The sequence below is a fragment of the Hevea brasiliensis genome, chromosome 3 (genome assembly GCF_030052815.1).
Source record: "Hevea brasiliensis isolate MT/VB/25A 57/8 chromosome 3, ASM3005281v1, whole genome shotgun sequence".
Lineage (NCBI taxonomy): Eukaryota > Viridiplantae > Streptophyta > Magnoliopsida > Malpighiales > Euphorbiaceae > Hevea > Hevea brasiliensis.
Window position 1 is genome coordinate 32,403,562 of NC_079495.1, and position 22,784 is coordinate 32,426,345.

Consider the following 22,784-nt stretch of genomic DNA (forward strand, 5'->3'; position numbering starts at 1 on the left):
ATCAGAAATTCTTTTTTGATTAAATCTATCTGTCCTGGCCAAGAACTTGAAACATCAAGAATAATTAAATGAACATAGGATTTTATCCCTATTTACTTAGGGTAACAGATTCCATCTTGATCAACACCTACTTCCATATATAACTAGTAGGAGCCAACATATGCCCATATACCTATACACAGTATATGTATGAAAAGCAGTATCAAACTCAAACCACCTATATACAAGATGACTGTGCTATCTCGGGTCTAAAGATTATATACACTGATATGATTTATGACAATGCATTGACAAGAGTAAACTCCATGTTCTTGTCATAAGTGTTACTGGTTCGGCCTACTTATCATGAATAAGTGCCTATCATATTTGTTATATGGCATGAGACTCACCATTTTATCTTATTTATATCTCATATAAATACATTAGGAACAAACATGAATACAATCTTTCTAGATAAGTCATGTCATGTGTGAAGTATCATCGATTGTGAACCAATTTATGATACTTTGTGTTAGAAATACTGTCACTCATATTCTTAACAACTTAAGAATAGAATTTATAACAAAATATCAATGGACCTTTTCTATTACACATAAATATATTATGTAAACGGAAAAGTGAAAATGCCTTTTATTAATAAAACGTGTACAAGATACATACTAAATGATATGCTCTAGAGCATACTGCTAACAGCTAGTACATTAAGAAGTAGAAGGCTAGTAGAGAAACAACCAGGTAATGGTGTGCAAGAAAGAGGGGGAGTGAATGAAGCTAAAAAGGCTCCACTAGTGAGAGAGGAGAAAATGCTTGAAGACAAGTCTGTTAAGGAAAAGGAAGCCAAATACATACCTCCCAAACCATATGTCCCACCTTTGCCTTTTCCACAAAGGGCACTAAAGGCGAAGCTTGATGCTCAATTTGGGAAGTTCTTAGAGGTGCTCAAAAAGCTCTATATCAACATCCCATTCATGTAAGCTCTTTCCCAAATGCCATCCTATGCAAAATTGTAACACCCCTCACCTGACTACAGTTTAGCCGAGCAAGACATGTCACACTCAGTGCCGGAGCACCCTATTTTATCGTACTTTATTTCTTTAATAATTTTGTTCTCATTATTTTTTTTTAATATCAATTATTTTTCTATGGAGAAACCAGCGGAGTTTCCCCTGTTTCTATTATCATTTGGCGTATTTTACTATTCACCTATTTGAAATTCAACAATATTTTCAAAATAAAATCTCATAATCATCTCATATTTAAATTCTCATATTCATTTCCATCCACTTTCCTTCATACTCCATTCACATATCAAAATTTACATATTTCCATTAATTTACATAATATACAAATTAATTATATATGAAAAAGCTAATTTATTAATTTACATCACATTTCTATTAATTACCTGTTCGTAATCTACATTACAATATAATATCTAACATTTTATACAAAATATAAAATATGATTTATATGGGCCCTATCTACATGCATTGCTGAGGAGGTGACAACCTTGAACCCTTCTGACACTTCTGTAGATCTGGACTTCAAAATCCCATTCTAATGTCCATTGGGTTTTGCCTTCAGTACCTGTGTGAAGGAAACAAATCCACCATGCTAAGCATTTCTACTTAGTGGTGTAATAATATAACAAGAAATAATGTATACAAATAAAGAAAGAATCAAGTATTCTGAATATTCAAGTATCAATTTGATTTAAAATGACATTTCTAGTATTAACTATCTTATATACTAATTTGGTCCTCTTTGGAAGTACTGAGTTTATAGCTTTACAGTATAATATTCAATATACATTTTATTCTAGGAGTATTGTATTTGAGACCTCTCTACGATTCTGCAAATTGTATTTTTGTTATATTTCTATTGCTAATCTTTTTTTCACATTTTATTTAATACTTTCTAATGTTTTTAATTGCTAATATGCTTAAATAATTTCAATAATTTACACTGCTCAGGTAACCTACGAGAGGCTGACTAAACTAGATAACAAGTCATTGGCACTAGACACCGCGGTGCCTTGGGCCGTCATACCATGGGACACGGAATGTCAACCACGTATGCAGTCAGTATGGCTAAAAAGCCATGATAACACATAATCGAGCATAAAAGCCATGAGTGCGGGCATAAAGCCATGAGTACGAGCATAAAGCCATGAGTGCAGACATAAAGCCATGAATACAGGCATAAAGCCTTTCACAGTACTAAAACAATACCCTATTGGCATGCCAATCTATCCAATCTGACGCACGTGTCTAGGTAATACATGGGTACATTAGTACCATTAAGCATTAATATGTATTATTTTATCATTATTTCATTATAAGGTTCAATTAGTGAAAACATAAATTCCTAAATCACAATTACACGTAATTCATGCATTTCTCGTAATTTATACATTCATCATTCCATTCATGATAATTGCAATTCACATTGATCAATTTTCGAGTACTATTTGTACATCGAAATATTTTCCTAAGGCCCTCCATATGGATTATTCCTTTATGTTTTAGAGTCACTAAAGTTTAAGAATTTTTAATTCACTAATTATACTATATATATTAGTACTCATAATAGCTTTTTTAATTCCTTTTTATTATTCCTTATGTTTTTGGGGTTACTATTCTCACATTACTATTCACTCAATTTATTGACATTTTCATACATAATAGTTACATGAGTTCTAATCACATAGATTTACTATATTTTGGTTCCCAAAAGTGTTGGCATTAGTTGCCAATCATTACTTCTGACCAATTGAGAATAAATCAAAATTTTCAATTTTGGGTGCTCAAGTTCATTGTTCCATTAGGCCATTCTACAGTGAGAATTTGGCCAAATGTTCTACATCAAAGTTATTCCTTATTATATCTAGATACATTGCACTTTTTGAATCACCCCATTTGGAGTTTTCTAACTCAAGTTATGGCTATTTCACCATAACTGGTTGGATTGCCTTTACCCAGAAGTTCTGGGCAATTTTTGGTTCTGCCAGATTTGGTAGTTCAAATTTGGCTAGCAATTTCATTTAGTTAAGTCTAGAATTTGAGTTTATGTTCTCCATGAAAGTTGTTTTAATTTTTCTAAGCTTTCCATCAATATAAATTTTAGGTCAATTGGACCTTTCTACACTGAGTTGTGACCAAATGAATGAACATTGTTCATTTGGTCATTTTGCACAGGCAGAATTGGTGCTAACCAGATTTGATCAATTTTTAGGCATCATAAATTTGTTTTCTGGACAGAGTTCCTCCATCAAAATTGTGCCATTATATGTCTAATTTCATTTCCAATTGGCCTTGCACCAATTGAACCTACACAACTCAAGTTATTGCTGCCCAAACTTGCTGGACTCACATCCAGACCTGCACGGCACATTGAACAGCATACCTAACCTCAATTCCCTTAGCACCATTCACTCAATTTCCTACTCAAACATGACCAAATGGTCACTAATTGACCATTACAACTTCTTTTCATCAATATATAAATAAAATCCCAATTTTGGTGCCCAAACCCTAACTCCAACAACTACAATTCTTCATATACATACAATCCATGAATTAAAACACCAAAATCATGTTCAATGACAGCCATACACAACTATTATACAATCAAATTGATGAAACCTTAGGTACCTTAAGGCTGCAGAAATTTCATGGGGCAAGTTCATACATCTTTAATTCATTTTTCATCAAATTTTCAACTTAACTCAACTTAGATTCATGCTTAGAAAAGAGTGGAAGCAAGAAAGTTGGCACTAACCTTAACTTAGTCACTTTTTAAGACTTCAAAACTTCACTTTCTTCCTTGCTTTTTGCTGTCCAAAGCTTGCTCTAGGGGTGAGGATGAGTTTTTATGGAGGAAAGCTAGGGTTTTGAGGTGGTTTGGTGTGTTATCTAAAGCTTGGTGGAGCTTTAATGGTGGAAAGGGAGAGGGAGCTAGTTCGGCCAGCTGAAGAAGAAAGGAGAATCTGATTTTTTTTTTCTTTAATTTCTACCCATTTTCTCATTTTAAGTGGTTTAAAGACATGTGTCACAATGTGATTGGGTGGGAGTATTTTAATGACATCATAATGATGTCAAAATTCCAAATTTCCTTCATTTTCTTTCCTTTTTTTTCTACTCGTTTTCAATTCAAGTTTTAGCAATATTTATTCACATTTTATGTCATGTAAATTATTTATTTAACTAGACTAGTTGACCAAAAATCATCTCTGAGGACGAAATGACCAAAATGTCCTTTATTTGGCTTATTGAGCCAAAATCGTCTGTACTGATCTAAAAATTTCTTAAGCATTTTCTTGGCATTCTAATGCCACCGAAACCTCAATGACTCTTCTCTGGAGTCCCAAAAATTATTTTATGAATTTTCTCCTGGGTTTAGGGCTCCTAGCTATGAAGATCGCAACTTTCCACTGTGTTACCCATCGTTAGGGCACTGGCTCATTCAACTTGGTTGTATTTTATTTCTAAATTTTTTTCTAAATCTTTCTTATTATTATTTGAATTATTTATGACTCCTCACTCTAGTGTAAATATTTTTCCAAACGTTCTAGCTGTCCGGACCGACACGGGTCACTGGAACAATAGAATATACGGAATTGCTACAGTGAGGATGTTACAAAAATTCTCAAAGAAGATCGAATCTAACAAAATGAGGCTTGGGGAGTATGAGACAATAGCATTGACTAAGGAGTGCAGTGCAATTCTTCAAAACAAGCTTCCTCCATTCTTAAAGATTTGGGTAGCTTCTCCATTTCTTATTCTATTAGATCATTGAATATTGATAGGGATTTTTGTTTTGTTATCTTGGTGCTAGTGTGAGCTTAATGCCCTTATCAATATCTGAGAAGTTGAAATTAGGATAGCTCAAATCAACCACCATTTCTCTACAGTTGGAGGATAAATCAATAAAATACCCTATAGGAATTCTAGAGAATATTCCACTTAAGGTTGGTAAGTTCTTCATCCCAATTAACTTTATGGTGCTTGATATGAAGGAGGATGTCAGAATCTTAATAATATTTGGAAGACCATTCTTGGCTACTGCTGTAGCTAATATTAATGTGAAAAATGGGAGTTTAACATTGAAGGTGGGATAGGAGGAAATAGAATTTAATCTATTTGATACTCCTAATCCAACAATTGAAGTGTATTCTTGTTTTAGTGGATGTGATAGAATAAAACAATGAAATTGCAGATGGTGCAAAACATGTGAAGGAGCGGAAGCATGGTAATTGATGCATTGGAGCATTGAATTTCAAAATTTTTCTTCTAAGGTTTCATGCATCATGCCACATCTCTTATGTGCCTAATTAATTTCAATACTCATTTGCATATTAAAACACTTTTAATATGTATTAGGATTTTCATTTTCCATTCAAGATTGTTAATTGACAAATTAATTCAATTAAACCCTAATTTGAAAGAGGAATTTGGGCACTAACCTCTTTGATGCACTATGGATGCAATTGACACCTTTAGGAAGCTCTTAGGACCCTAAGTGTTGTTCCTCTAGCTTGTCTACACTAAGATCATCAATGGGCAGCCCCCAATTTTGCTTCTCAAGCCTTGCCAACCAATTATAATTTTGGGTTTTTCTTTTAGAGAGATTATATGTGTGTATACGACACTAGAAACAATTTCTAGCAATTTTAATTCAAAGGGAATGAATGATTTCTCTTTGAATTGATGAGGAAAGCAAGAAGAGGAGATGGGAGAGAGGTGCCGCCACCTTTGAGAGATAAGAGAGAGTTATATGTTTCTTCTTTTCTTTTCCCTTTTATAATTAGGTCAAATAATCACTTAAACCCTTTGCCACATGTCACAACCACATTGCATCTTATTTTTAATTGACTTAATCTCATTAAGCCAAGGGTCAAAGCTAGACTTAATCTTAACTTTGATCACCTTGCATGATAGGAAGACAAATGGCAAACTTATATGATGCCATGTGTCACCATCTCATGGTGCCACATGTCACCATGTGAAATGACCAAATTACCCTAATGTTTTAATTTTGAGTTCTCAACCCAAAATCATTATTTCTCCTCTTATCAATTTATATTAAATATAAATCAATTAATTAATCTCCATTAATTAATTTCTCACAATTAAATTCATATTTAAACACTTTAAATATAAATTTGACTTATACTTTACATCCAATAACTTAGATTTGGTTTCAAGCCATGCTAGGGACTTTGCAATCTTATTGCAAATCAAACCTATTTAATTAATCAATTAAATCACATTTAACTTGGTGATTAACTTGTGTATGTGTGTGACTCACTAGGCTCATCACTAATTGGTAATGAGATATGATATTAACTCTTAATATCATCAGAACTCTTTCTTACCATAAATGATTTCTCTAAATCATTTTAGGCATCTCATAGACTATGGTTGACACCTAGCATAGCGTGCCATGGCCACCCAATTAGTAATAAGGAATACCTTAAATGAACCTATAATCATATGTTACCATGCACTAGAATATCTCTGTTACAAATCCCAATTCGAGCTGGAGTTATGGTTAATGTCGAACCCCATTTGCTATGAACATTATATTCTCTTTTAATTCCAGTTCTTAATTAATTAGATTTTCTTGTCAGAAAAAATTTTCTGACTAAATCTGTCTATCCTGGCCAAGAACTTAAAACATCAAGAATAATTAAATGAACATAGGGATTTATACCTATTTACTTAGGGCAACAGATTCCATCTTGATCAACATCTATCTCCATATATAACTAGTAGGCACCAACACATGCCCATATACCTATACACAGTACAAGTATGAAAGCAGTATCAAACTCAAACTACCTATATACAAGATAACTATGATATCTCAGGTCTAAAGATTATATGCACTGATATGTATATGACAATACATTGATAAGAGTAAACTCCATGTGCTTGTCATAAGTGTCACTGGTTCGGCCTACTTATCATGTATAAGTGCTTATCATGTTTGTTATGTGGCATGAGACTCACCACTCCATCTTATTTATATCTCATATAAATACCTTGGGAACAAACATGATTACAATCTTTCTGGATAAGTTATGTCCTTCGTGAAGTATCCTCGATTGTGAACTAATTTATGATACTTTGTACTAGAAATATTATCACTCATATTCTTAACAATTTAAGAATAGAATTTCTAGCAAAATATCAATGGACCTTTTCTATTACACATAAATATATTATGTAAACGGAAAAGTGAAATTGCCTTTTATTAATAAAATATGTACAAAATACATGTAAAATGATATGCTCTAGGGCATATTACTAATAATCTCCCACTAGCACTAGAGCCATTCATTATAAGATCTTAGACACATCTTCTCAAGATGTCGGTCTAACTGAGTTTGTGACATAGGCTTTGTGAATGGATCAGCTGGATTTTCAGCTGATGCTATATTCTGCATGGCTACATCACCTCGCCCAATTATCTCTCTGATAATGTGGTAGCGTCTTTCTATGTGTTTGGATTTCTAGTGAGACCGGGGTTCCTTGGCCTGTATGACCGCTCCATTGTTGTCACAGTAGAGAGGAACTACTGACTGAATGGAAGGAACCACTGCAAGTTTTGTCACGAACTTCTTTATCCAAACAGCCTTTTTTGCAGCATTTGATGCAGCAATGTACTTGGCCTCTATAGTGGAATCAGCAGTCGTACTCTGTTTCGAACTCTTCTAAATAACTACAGCTCCATTACAAATGAACACAAACCCAGAGGTAGACATTTTATCATCGATATCTGATTGAAAATCAGAATCAGTATAGTCATTCAATTGCAAGTCAGCACTTCCATAAATCAAGAATAAATCCTTAGTTCTTCTCAAGTACTTAAGGATATTCTTGACAGCTATCCAGTATTCCAAACTTGGATTGGATTAAAACCTGCTAGTCAAACTAATAGCATATGCGATATCCGACCTAGTACACAACATTGCATACATTAAACTTCCAATAGCCAAAGCATATGGAATCCTAGCCATTTTGTCTCTTTCTTCTGGTGCCTTTGGAGACATCTCTTTAGAAAGGTGGATACCATGTCTTACTGGTAACAATCCTCTCTTTGAATTAAGCATGTTAAACCTCTTTAACACTTATTCCAAGTACAGACTTTGGGATAAATCAATTATTCTTTTCTCTCTATCTCTATAGATGCGAATACCAAGAATATAGGTTGCCTCCCCTAAGTCTTTCATGGAGAATGTATTTGACAGCCATACTTTTACCATTGTCAACATACCTATATCATTACCTATTAACAGAATATCATCCACATATAAGACAAGGAAAGTGATAGCACTATCACTAAGCTTCTTATATACACATGGCTCATCCACATTTTTTATAAAACCAAGTGACTTAATGGCTTCATCAAAATGGATGTTCCAACTCCTCGAAGCTTGTTTTAACCCATAAATGGATCACTTTAGCTTGCACACCTTGGAACTATCTTAGAATTCAAAACCCCTAGGTTGTTCCATGAAAATGTTTTCATTAATGTATCCATTGAGAAAAGTTGTTTTGACATCCATCTGCCAAATCTCAAAATCATAGTACACAGCTATTGCTAATAGAATCCTAATTGATTTAAGCATGGAAACAGGCGAGAAACTCTCCTCATAGTCGATTCCTTGCCTTTGGTGAAACCTTTTCGCTACTAGCCTTGCTTTTTAGGTTTCTACCTTTTCTTTAGAACCAATTTTCTTCTTGAAAACCCATTTATTCCCCATAGGTATAATACCTTCAGGTGGGTCAACAAGGTCATAAACTTGATTCTTATGCATAGAATCAATTTTTGATTTCATGGCTTCAATCCATTTTGAAGAGTCTATATCTGATATAGCTTCTTCATAGGTAAGAAGATCATCTTCATGATCTACTTCTTCATGAGTAAACAACTCTTATTCATCTTCATGAAGAAAACTATATCTCATTGGTGGGTGAGATATCCTGGTCAATCTATGAGGAATTACTGTAGATGTTTCATCAATAGGTGTAGGTTGACTAGATGGATCTATATCCATTTGATCTATTGGTTGTTCAGAATTCTCTAATTCTAACTCTATTTGCCTTCCTTTGCCTCCTTCTTGAATAAAGTGTTTTTCAAGAAATATGGCATCTCTGCTTATCACAACTCTTTGTGATGTAGGCAAATGAAAACAATATCCAAAACTTTCTTTTGGATACCCAACAAATTGACCCTTTTCTGACTTGGTTTCCAATTTGTTAGTCTTTAGCTTTTTGATATAAGCGGGACAACCTCAAATCTTAACATGTTTAAGACTTGATTTTCTTCCATGACATATCTCATAAGGTGTGGAAGAGACTGATTTATATGGAATTCTATTCAGAATATGCAAAACTAATTCTAATGCAAATATCCAAAAGGAGATTGGCATGTTAGTATAGCTCATCATACTATGTACCATATCTAATAGGGTACGAATTCTCCTTTCAGATACACCATTCAGTTGTGGCGTACCTAGAGGAGTCAGTTGGGAGACAATGCTCTTTCAACTATTCATCAAATTCAATACTTAAGTATTCACCTTCACGATCTAATCGAAGAGTTTTAATACTTTTTCCTATTTTATTTTCTACTTCACATTTAAATTTTTTGAACTTTTCAAAGGATTCATGTTTGTATTTCATCAAATACAAATACCCAAACCTTGATTTATCATCAGTATAGGTAATAAAGTAATGAAAACCGCCTCTAGCCATTTCCTTAAATGGACCACATACATCACTATATATCAATTCCAAAATATTTTCAGCTCTTAGCCCTTGTCTAACAAAAGGTGATCTAGTTATTTTGCTTTGAAGGCAGGAATCACAAGTTGGAGTAGGTTCAGAACCCTATGAGGATAAAATCCTCATTTTCTCCAGCTTTGCAATCCTATCTTCTGCAACACGACCTAGTCTTAAGTGCCAAATATATTTTGAACTTAAGTTGATTTTCATCATGGCATTACATTCATTTAGATTGCTATACTCTGGGCAGTTCCTCTTCCAGTGTCCATCCTTAAGGCAGTGGAAACACTTTCCCTTACCTTTGTGAGCTTCGGTCTTGCCCTTCTGTTTGGATATCTTCTTGGAAGGTCCAGGAATTTGAGGTTTCTTATTCTTATTGCCCTTCTTCTTTTTGGACTTTCCAACATAAGAAGAAGATGCAATCAAAGCCACCTCTTTTCCTTTATTGCTCAGCATATTCTTTTGGGTAATAACCAGCATGTTAAGTAAACAAGCCAAGGTATATTCCTGCTTAGTCATATGGAATTTTGTCACGAAATTCCCAAATGTGAAGGATCAAATCCGTCTGCAGTTGGAAATCCATGTTAAAATCAAGATGTTTCAGCTGCTCAATAAGCTGAATCATCTTGTGGACATGATCTCCTATATTCTGTCTCTCAGACATCCTCATGCAGAATATCTGTCTAGATATCTCATACCTAGCATTCATGTTGTGCTCACCATACAACTCTTTCAGTTGAAGGAGGATCTCACTTGCATTTTGCATATTTTCATGCTACTTCTGTAACTCATTACTCATAGACGCAAGCATGTAACATTTGGCTCTCATATCATTCTCCTTCCACTTGTCCAAAGTGTCATGTTCCTCTTGAGTGGCCACTAGAGGTAAGAAACCAGGAACCTTTGAGTCTAGAACATATCCAATATGTTCTAGATTTAGGACAAGTTTTAAATTTCTTAGCCAATCAAAAAGATTAAGTCCCGTCAACCTATTATGATCAAGTATGCTTGCAAGGATATTGGATAGTGGTGGTTGTTGTGAGCTCATTGGCAAAAAGCAACACGCTAAGCAATAATGCTTAGTGGTGCCAATAATAAAATAAAATGAAATAATAGTAAATAAATATGCAGTGTATGTCCTAATGTCTTATGCAGACAATTTTTTGATCATTATTGGTAATCTTATTTATTTTGTACTTGTTATATTCATAATTTCATTAAATTTATCCACTTTTATTTTTGGTTGCCCAAGTAACCTATACTGGACAACTCGACTGGATAAACGGATAAACTGGCACTGGGTATCAAGTACCTTGGGCCGTCACACCATCGGTCACATATGTATCTCCCGGTGCGCAACAGAACAGCTAATAGGCTGTAATAACATTAGTCACAAGGCCAAGTATCAACACAATGTCAAAATGGCTAAAAGCTATGAAATCATAGAATGGCATAATGCCATGTGCAGTACTGCTAACTGAACCCTATTGGCATGCCATCCTATCTAAACCAATCTTGCTAGGTGTACTAGGGCATGTTACACTTTTAAACTTTACAATTCTTGAAATTTAAGCTTAGGTGTTACTATTCATTTCATTGGTCAACTAAAATGTTGACTTTTGCATAGACAATAGGTACATTGGTTCTAATACTCTCACCATACCACATTTTGCATTCTAAAGTTGTTGGTATTGGTTGCCAATACCATTTCTAAGCTTAGTGCTAATTATTCATAATTTTTAGATTTCAAGCCTTATGTTTACTATTCTATTGGTCATTTGTACAGTAGGAATTTGGCAAAGTTGTCTTCATGAAAGTTGTTCCTTATTTTGTCTGGTTACATGTCCTTTTTTAAATCACTCAATTTGGAGTTTTGTAGCTCAAGTTATGGCCTAAACACCATAACTAGCCGGATTGGACAGAATCCAAAATTCTGGGCAAAACTGGTTCTACCAGATTTGGTAACCTAAGTTTGGTTGGCAATTTGACTAGGTTATAGTCAGAATTTGGATTTGTGTTCTTCATAAAAGTTGTAGGTCTATGTCTCAGCTTTCTGCTGGTAAAATTTCAGGCCAATTGGACCTTTTGAGACGGAGTTATGACTAAATGAATAAGCACTTTTTATTTAGTCATTTTGCCCAGGCAGACTGCAGGTCACCCGGATTAGGGCAATTTTTAAGTTAACTTGGCTTGGTTTTCTAGGCAGGGTTTCTATACCAAAGTTATGCCATTATGTGTCTAGTTTCATGTCCAATTAGCCTTGCACCAATTGAACCTCTACAACTCTATTTATAACTGCCCAAACCTAGTGGACTCATACTCGCTCCTGCAAGTCAGCCAAGGGCAGCTTGCCTAACCTCAATTCCATTGTCCTAAATCACTTCAATTCCTCCTCACATATAGTCAAATGGTCACTAATTGAGCATTACAATTTTCATATACCATTATATGAGAAAAACCTAATTTTGTTCAATTCTCCAAGTTTTCTAGTTTCATACACACATTTCACTTGCACTTAAATGTTTAAACACTCATCTCATGTGAAGGCAACTCACATACCATTTTGTTTCAAGGAAATTCATGAAACCCTTAACATCCCTAAGCTGCAAAAATTGTATAGATAAATACACATAAATTATTTTATGTTTTTATGACAATTTCCACTTGACTCATGGCCTTAGACATGAATTAAGCAAGAAAAGGAGGAGATTGGACACTAACTTTTAATGGAGTTAATTTTCAAGCTTGCAAAAGCTCTTCTTTGTCACTTCTTTTTGCTGCCTTAACCTTGCCCATGGTGCAAAGGCAATTTTTTATGAAAGGTTTAAGAGGTTTTATGAGGGAAATTAAAGGGAATCAAAGCTTAAAGAAAGAAAAAGCTATGGAGGAAGAGAGATGAGTTTGGCCACAAGAGAGGAGGAAGAGAATCTGATTGTTTCCTTTCATTTTTTGCCCCATTTATTCATTTTAAATGGGCTATAGCCATGTGTCACCATGTGATTGGGTGAAGGCACACTAATGACATCATGTGATGTCATAAATTCCCATTTAATTCATTTTTTTTCTTTTCTTTTCTACTCATTTTTAATTCAACTTTTAGAAATATTTATTCACATTTTATGTCATAATAATTATTTACTTAACTGGACAAGTTAGCCAAAAATCATCTCTGAAGACGAAATGACCAAAATCTCCGTTTGGCTTATTGAGCCAAAATTGTCTGTACCGATTGAAAAATTTTCCTAAGCATTTTCTTGGCATTATAAAGCCATAGGAATCTCAATGACCCTTCTCTGGAGTCCCAAAAATTATTTTATGAATTTTTCCTTAGGTCTAAGGCTCCTAGTTGCGAGAACCGCAACTTCCCATTGGGTTACCCATCGCTAGGGCACCGACTCATTTAATTTGGTTGTATTTTATTTCTAAAATTTTTTCTAAATTTTTCTTATTAATATTTGAGTTAATTATGGTTTCTCACTTTAATTTAAATATTTTTCCGGACGTTCTAGCTGTCCAGGCTGACATTGGTCACCGGAATAGTAGAATGTACGGAGTTGCAATAGGGAGAGTGTTACAACTCATCTCCTCTAATTTAAATTTCGTCATCGAAATTTACCTGATGCAAACAGTTGAGGGAACTGTTGCCTCATCGTCTTTTCACTTTCCCAAGTTGCCTCCTCGATGTTATGGTGCCTCTAAAGCACTTTCACCAATGGAATCTGCTTATTCCTCAACTCTTTCACTTCCCGAGCCAGGATCCGTATGGGTTCTTCATATGTCAAATCCGGTTGTACTTCAATTTCTTCCATGGAGATGACATGTGAAGGATCTGAGCGGTATCTTCTTAGCATAGACACGTGGAACACATTGTGGATCTTGTCCAGCTCTGGTGGTAAAGCTAGCTTGTAGGCCACTGGACCCACACGTTCAATGACTTCATATGGGCTAATGAACCTAGGGCTTAACTTACCTTTTTTTTCCAAACCTTAATGCCTTCTTCCACCGTGACACCTTAAGAAACACTTTTGTCGCCCACTGCATATTCTATTTCTTTTCTCTTTAGGTCAGCATAGGATTTCTGTCTGTCTAAGGCAACCTTCAGATTGGCTTTGATTAGCTTTACTTTCTCCTCAGTTTGTTTCACTAGGTCTAGCCCTACTAGTTTATCTTCACCTAATTTAGTCTAGTACACTGGAGTTCTACATTTCCTCACATATAGTACTTCATACGGGGTCATTTGGATGCTAGCTTGGTAGCTATTGTTGTATGCAAATTCTGCCAGTAGGAGGTATCTATCCCAACTTCCCTCAAACTCAATAACACAACTCCTCAGTATATCCTCAAGGACCTGACATATATTTCATGTTATTATTAGTATTTCAGTTCAATATTTCTATTAGTTTAATTGGTTTCAATTGTTTACCTGGATTACTCTTTCTGATTGCCCATCCGTCTGAGGATGGAAAGCTGTGCTGAAGTGGAGTTGTGTACCCAAGGATTCATGCAACTTCTTCCAGAATCTCGATGTAAACCTTGGGTCTCGATCAGATATGATGGAAAGTGGAATTCCATGCAGTCTAACTATCTCACTAATATACAATTCTGCTAACTTCTCCAGTGAGTAGTCAGTCCTAACTGGCAGAAAACGTACTGACTTTGTCAATCTATCTACTATCACCCATACTGCATCATGCTTCTTCTGGGTGAAAGGTAGACGACTTATAAAATCCATGGTGACCCGATCCGATTTCCATTTAGGTATGCGTATAGGCTGTAGCAAACCTGATGAAACTTGATGTTCTGCCTTGATTTGCTGACATGTCAAGCATTTAGTCACATAGTTAGCTATGTCCTTCTTCATACCAGGCCACCAATAATGAAGATTCAGATCATGATACATTTTTGTACTTCCTGGGTGCGTAGCATAAACACTGGTATGTGCCTCTTTCAGGATATTGGCTTTCAATTCCCCATCATCTGGTACACACAGTCTTTCTTTGTAGTACAGGCACCCATCTGCTTTCACCTCATAGTCAGTTACTTTCCCTTCTGAGACTTTACTCACAGTAGTCACTAACTTTTCATCTACCTTCTGCCCATCTAAAATCTGCTGTAACAGGTTTGGCCTCACTTGTAACTCAGCCAAAATAGCTCCATCTCGAGCCAAAGATAGATGGGCATTCAATGATCTCAAAGCTGTGATGGATTTTCTGCTTAAAGCATCAGCAACTACATTTGCCTTCCCGGGATGGTAGTCAATCACACAATCATAGTCCTTCAGGAACTCAATCCATCGCCTCTGTCTGAGGTTGAGTTCCTTCTGGGTTGGCAAGTATTTCAGACTCTTGTGGTCTGTGTAAATGTAGCACTTTTCACCATACAAGTAGTGCCTCCATATCTTCAGTGCGAAGATAATTGCTACAAGTTCTAGATCATGGGTAGGGTAATTCTATTCATGTGGCGTTAGCTGCTTGGAAGCATAAGCGATCACCTTCCCCTATTGCATCAATACACACCCTAACCCATTATGAGAGGCATCACTATAGGCCACAAAGTCCTTTCTCAACACTGGCTGTGTTAATACTAGTGCCTCTATCAACATAGCCTTCAACTTCTCAAAACTAGCCTGACACTTATCATTCCAGTCAAATCTGACATTATTGTGTAACAACTTGGTCATTGGAGCAACTATTAACGAAAATCCCTTCACAAATCTTCTATAATACCCAGCTAGCCCCAAGAAACTTCTGACCTCGGTTGTATTTCTAGGAGGCTTCCATTCCATCACCGCTTCTATTTTCTTGTGATCCACCTTAATCCCATCAGCTGACACTATGTGTCCAAGGAATGCAATCTCATTCAACCAAAAATCACAATTGGACAACTTAGCATACAGCTTCTTTTCTCTCAAGGTTTGCAGGACAATCCTTAAATGCTCATCATGTTCTTCACTGGTCTTGGAATACACCAAAATATCATCAATAAAGACCACTACAAACCAATCTAGGTATGGATGAAAGATACGATTCATAAGGTCCATGAATGCTGCTGATGCATTTTTTAGGCCAAAGGGCATCACCAGAAACTCATAATGCCCATACCAGGTCCTGAATGCAGTCTTTGGCACATCTACATCCTTCACCCTCAACTGATGATACCCTGATCTGAGATCAATTTTGGAAAATACTCTTGCTCCCTTCAACTGATCAAACAGATCATCAATTCTAGGCAACGGATATTTGTTCTTCACTGTCACTTTATTCAACTGTCGGTAATCGATGCACAACCTCAAAGTCCCATCCTTTTTTGTCACAAACAGCACTGGAGCTCCCCATGGTGACACACTGGGGCGTATGAACCCTTATCCAGTAACTCCTATAACTGAATTTTCAGTTCCTTCAATTTTGTGGGTGCCACCCTATAAGGAGCAATAGAGATTGGTGCTGTACCTGGCAGTATCTCAATAGAAAATTCAACTTCCCTTTCTGGTGGCAAGCCAGGCAATTCTTTAGGGAACACATCTGGGAAGTCTCTTATTGTGGGTATGTCACACAGATCTGGCTTAGCCTGCCTAGTATCCACCACATGTGCTAGGTAGGCTTCACAGCCTTTTCTCATCAGTTTTCTTGCAACTGTGGCTGAGATGACATTAGACAAGGAATCTGTCCTTTCCCCCACAATTGTGATCTCATTACCCTCAAGAGTTTTCAAAGAAATCCTCTTTAGTTTACAATCAACCATTCCCTGATGACGTGACAACCAGTCCATTCACAAAATCACGTCAAACTCATGGAAAGGCAACTCAATCAGGTCTGCTAAGAATTCATACCCCTGAATCCTTAACGGGTAACCTTTGTACACTTTGTTCACCACTATATTATGGCCCAATGGATTAGTGACTAGGATGTCTTGGTCACTCTCCCCTAATAGTATCCCCTTTTCTACGGGTAGGTTGATCTAGATGTATGAATGAGTGGATCCTATATCTACCAATGCATGCACAGATGTATTATAAAGGGAAAACGTACCCCTGATGACGTCCGAGGCATCTTACTCCTCCTGAGCTCTCATGTTATAGGCTCTGGCAGGTGGTCTACCCTCAAGCCTCTCTGCTGGCTCAGATGTAGGCCTCTGTGATGGTCCCACTGCCTCAGATTTGCTAGATTTCCTACCCCTTTGTGGTGTAGGAGTAGGTCTGTCTACTTGTGTTGGAGCAGCTGTAGTAGTTCTGCGTGGACAGTTTCTCAGCTAATGCTCTGTCGACCAATACCTTAAGCAGGCACCAGTCACTCTCCAACACTCCCCCTTTATGCCACTTCAGGTAATGTGGACATGCAGAAGATGCTGGGGCTGGTCCCCTGAACCCCATCCCTGGAGAGCTGCCCACTGATGGTGTGGACTGACCTCTCCTAGGGGTGAACTGGGGCCTCGGCCCCTGAGACTAACCCTGACCTTGAGGTTGACCTGAACTCTGTGCAGGTGGACCTTTGAACTTCTTTCCAGGTGCAGGAGATGAGCTAGACTGACCCGGGCCCCTCTTTTACTATCTCTCTCTTCTGGTCCGCTCACTTATTCTTGCTTTTTCAACTTTTATTGCAGCTTCCACTAACTTGGTGAAGTCTGTGATTCCTAAGGCAGTGATCATGGTCTTTATGTTATCATTTAATCCCTCTTCAAATCTTTTACACCTCCCAGCTTCATTAGGGACTATCTCCCTTCCATAGCGGCTTAGTCTGACAAATTCTTTTTCATACTCTACCACTATCAGCTGTCTCTGCCTCAAGTTAATGAACTCTCTTCTTCTCTTTTCTAGGTATACACTACCCACATATTTCTTCTTGAATTCTGAGAGGAAGAAGTCCCAAGTCATTAGTTCTGGCTGTACTTCACTAGATACTGTATCCCACTATTGGTAGGCATCATCTTGCAACAGAGATACAATAGCTTCTAAGTTTTGCTTTGGAGTGCAGTGGAGTTGCTTTAAAACCCTTCTTGTTCTGTTCAACCAGTTTTCGACTGCAACAGAATCATCTTCTCTCTTGCTAAAGAAGCCCACTGCTCCAAATTTTCTCAGCCTTTCTAGATGTGATTTCTGCTATGGAGGTGGTGGTGGCGGTGGCATTACCCTAGCCATTTGTCTGAAGAATTCGGCCATTTGCTGAAACATAGCTTGTGGAGGCTGAGCAGGCTCTACTGGAGCTGACTCTGCAGGATCTGCTGGAGCTGGTGGAGCAGGTTCTCCCCTACCCCCAGTCTCAGCTACTGTAGGTGGAGCATGACTCTCCACTTCCTCCTCAATTGCCCTCTGTGATGTAGGGTCCATATCCTATTCAAAATAACGAAGACAAACAGATCTGCATTAGTGTCACCTCAACTCTTACAAATTCAATGCATGGTATGGACTCGATCTAGGCCCTGAAATGCTTAAACCGTGCTCTGATACCACTAAATGTGACACTCCTTACTCGTCTACAGTATAGCCGAGTAAGATATGTCACACAGTGTACCGAAACACCCTATTTTATTTTAATCCTTTTTATCATTCCTTATTTATTTTTTCATAGCTATGAAGTACAATTGGTGAAGTATAATTTATTTAAGTCATTTATGGAAAACATCAATTTATTTGAGGTTCCACAAATTTTATAGAAAATTCGGCAGAGTACCGGTTAAAAATGGAGAAAATAGTTCTTTGGAACCTAAGAAAAACACTTCCAAAATTCTCAATCAATCCCAAACTCCATTTCATCATCAAAATCTCAATATTTTTCAACAACATTTCCATTTCTCAATCATTCATTTCTTATGATATTTATATACAAGTCATACATAAATATTCAATTTTTTTTCATTCATAAAGACAATTCTCACTATTTACATTAATACCAAAATACATTACATGAGTTTCAATTGCACATGAGAAAGTAAAAGTTAATTATAAAATATCAAAACACAACCTATTGTCCTACCAACGCACTGATGACGGTGAGGTGATACGGACACTATGCTGAGCTTCAGAAGGTCTCACCTAGTCTGTGGTCTACTGGTCTCTCGGTCGGTCTCTGCAGAACCTACGTGTGGCAAAAAGCAATGCGCTAAGCAATAATGCTTAGTGGTGCCAACAATAAAATAAAATGAAGTAACAGTAAATAAATATGCAGTGCATGTCCTGATGTCTTATGCAGACAATTTTTCGATCATTATTGGTAATCTTATTTATTTTGTACTTGTTATATTCATAATTTCATTAAATTTATCCACTTTCATTTTTGGTTGCCCAAGTAACCTATACTGGACGACTAGACTGGATAAATGGGTAAACTGGCACTGGGTATCAAGTACCTCGGGCTGTCACACCATCAGTCACATATGTATCTCCCGGTGTGCAACAGAACAGCTAATAGGCTGTAATAACATTAGGCACAAGGCCAAGTATCAACACAATGTCAGAATGGCTAAAAGCCATGAAATCACAGAATGGCATAATACCATGTGCAGTACTGCTAACTGAATCCTATTGGCATGCCAACCTATCCAAACCAATCTTGCTAGGTGTACTAGGGCATGTTATACTTTTAAACTTTACAATAGGTACATTGGTTCTAATACTCTCAACATACCACATTTTGCATTGTAAAGTTGCTGGTATTGGTTGCCAATACCATTTCTTAGCTTAGTGTTAATTATTCACAATTTTCAGATTTCAAGCCTTATGTTTACTGTTCCATTAGTCATTTATACAATAGGAATTTGGCAAAGTTGTCTTCATGAAAGTTGTTCCTTATTTTGTCTAGTTATATTTCATTTTTTGAATCACTCCATTTGGAGTTTTGTAGCTCAAGTTATAGCCTAAACACCATAACTGGCTGAATTGGACAGAATCCAAAATTTTGGGCAAAACTGGTTCTGCCAAATTTGGTAACCTAAGTTTGGTTGGCAATTTGACTAGATTATAGTTAGAATTTGGATTTATGTTCTTCATGAAAGTTGTAGTTCTATGTCTCAAATTTTTGCTGGTAAAATTTCAGGTCAATTGGACCTTTCTATACTGAGTTATGACTAAATCAATAAACACTATTTATTTGGTCATTTTGCTCAGGTAGACTGTAGGTCACCCGGATTAGGGCAATTTTTAGGTCAACTTGGCTTAGTTTTCTGGGCAGGGTTTCTGTACCAAAGTTATGCCATTATGTATCTAGTTTCATGTTCAATTGGCCATGCACCAATTGAACCTGTACAACTCTATTTATAACTACCCAAACCTGCTGGACTCATGCTCAGTCCTGTAGGTCATCCAAGGATAGCTTGCCTAACCTCAATTCCATTGTCCTAAATCACTTCAATTCCTCCTCACATATATACAAATGGTCACTAATTGACCATTACAATTTTCATATGCTGTTATATGAGCAAAACCTAATTTTGTTCAAGTCTCCTAGTTTTCTAGTTCCATACATACATTTCACTTGCACTTAAATGTTTAAACACTCATCTCATGTCAAGGCAGCTCACATACCATTTTGTTTCAAGGAAATTCATGAAATCCTTAACATCCCTAAGCTGTAAAAATTGTATAGATAAATACACATAAATTATATTATGTTTTTATGACAATTTCCACTTGACTCATGGCCTTAAACATGAATTAAGCAAGAAAAGGAGGAGATTGGACACTAACCTTTAATGGAGTTAATTTTCAAGCTTGCAAAAGCTCTTCTTTGTCACTTCTTTTTGCTACCTTAACCTTGCCCAAGGTGCAAAGACAATTTTTTATGAAAGGTTTAAGAGGTTTTATGAGGGAAATTGAAGGGAATCAAAGCTTAAAGAAAGAAAAAGCTATGGAGGAAGAGAGATGAGTTTGGCCACAAGAGAGGAGGAAGAGAATCTGATTGTTTCCTTTCATTTTCTGCCCCATTTATTCAATTTAAAAGAGTTATAGCCATGTGTCACCATGTGATTGGGTGAAGGCACATTAATGACATCATGTGATGTCATAAATTCCCATTTAATTCATTTTTTTTTCTTTTCTACTCATTTTCAATTCAATTTTTAGTAATATTTATTCACATTTTATGTCATAATAATTATTTACTTAACTGGACAAGTTGGCCAAAATCATCTATGAAGACGAAATGACCAAAATGCCCTTCGTTTGGCTTATTGAGCCAAAATTATATGTACTGATTGAAAATTTTTCCTAAGCATTTTCTTGGCATTATAATGCTATAGGAACCTCAATGACCCTTCTCTGGAGTTTTAAAAATTATTTTATGAATTTTTCCCTAGGTCTAGGGTTCCTAGTTGCGAGAACTGCAACTTCCCACTGGGTTACCCATTGCTAGGGCACCGACTCATTTAACTTGGTTGTATTTTATTTCTAAAATTTTTTCTAAATTTCTCTTATTAATATTTGAGTTAATTATGGTTTCTCACTTTTGTTTAAATATTTTTACGGACGTTCTAGCTATCCGGACCGACACTGGTCACCAGAATATTAGAATGTACGGAGTTGCTATAGGGAGGGTGTTACATCTCTTATGTGCCTAATTAATTTTAATGCTCAATTGTATATTAAAACACTTTTAATATGTGTTAGGATCTTCATTTGCCATTCAAGATTGTGAATTGACAAATTAATTCAATTAAACCCTAATTTGAAAGAGGAATTTGGGCACTAATCTCTTTGATGCACTATGGATGCAATTGACACCTTTAGGAAGCTCTTAGGACCCTATGTGTTGTCTCTCTAGCTTGTCCACACCAAGATCACCATTGTGCAGCCCCCAATTTTGCTTCTCAAGCCTTGCCAAACAATTATAATCTGGGGTTTTGCTTTTAGAGAGGTTGTATGTGTGTATAGGACAGTGGAAACAATTTCTAGCAATTTTAATTCAAAAGGAATGAATGATTTCTCTTTGAATTGATGAGGAAAGCAAGAAGAGGAGATGGGAGAGAGGTGTCGCCACCTTTGAGAGACAAGAGACAGTTATATGTTTCTTTTTTTCTTTTCCCTTTTATAATTAGGTCAAATAATCACTTAAACCCTTTGCCACATGTCATCACCACATTGCATCTTATTTTTAATTGACTTAATCTCATTAAGCCAAATTTCAAAGCTAGACTTAATCTTGACTTTGATCACCTTGCATGATAGGAAGACAAATGGCAAACTTATATGATGCGATGTGTCACCATCTCATGGTGCCACATGTCACTATGTGAAATGACCAAATTACCCTTATGCTTTAATTTTGAGTTCTCAACCCAAAATCATTATTTCTCCTCTTCTAATCAATTTATATCATATATAAATCAATTAATTACTCTTCATTAATGAATTTCTCATAATTAAATTCATATTTAAATACTTTAAATATCAATTTAACTTATACTATACATCCAATAACCTGGATTTGGTTTCAAGCCATGCTAAGGACTTTGCAATCTTATTGCAAACTAAACCTATTTAATTAATCAATTAAACTCTTTAATTAATCAATTAAATCACATTTAACTTGGTAATCAACTTGTATATGTGTGTGACTCACTAAGCTCATCACTAATTGGCAATGAGATATGATATTTACTCTTAATATCATCAGACCTCTTTCTTACCATAAATGATTTCTCTAAATCATTTTAGGCATCTCATAGACCATGGTTGAGACCTAGCATAGCGTGCCATGGCCACCCAATCAGTAACAAGGAATACCTTAAATGAACCTATAATCATATGTTACTATTTACTAGAATCTCTCTGTTACAAAATCCTAATTAGAGCTGGAGTCATGGTTAATGTCGAACCCCATTTGCTATGAACATTATGTTCTCTTTTAATTGCAGTTCTCGATTAATTAGATTTTCTTATAAGAAACTCTTTTCTGACTAAATATGTCTGTCCTGGCCGAGAACTTAAAACATCAAGAACAATTAAATGAACATAGGATTTTATCCCTATTTACTTAGGGTAACAGATTCCATCTTGATCAA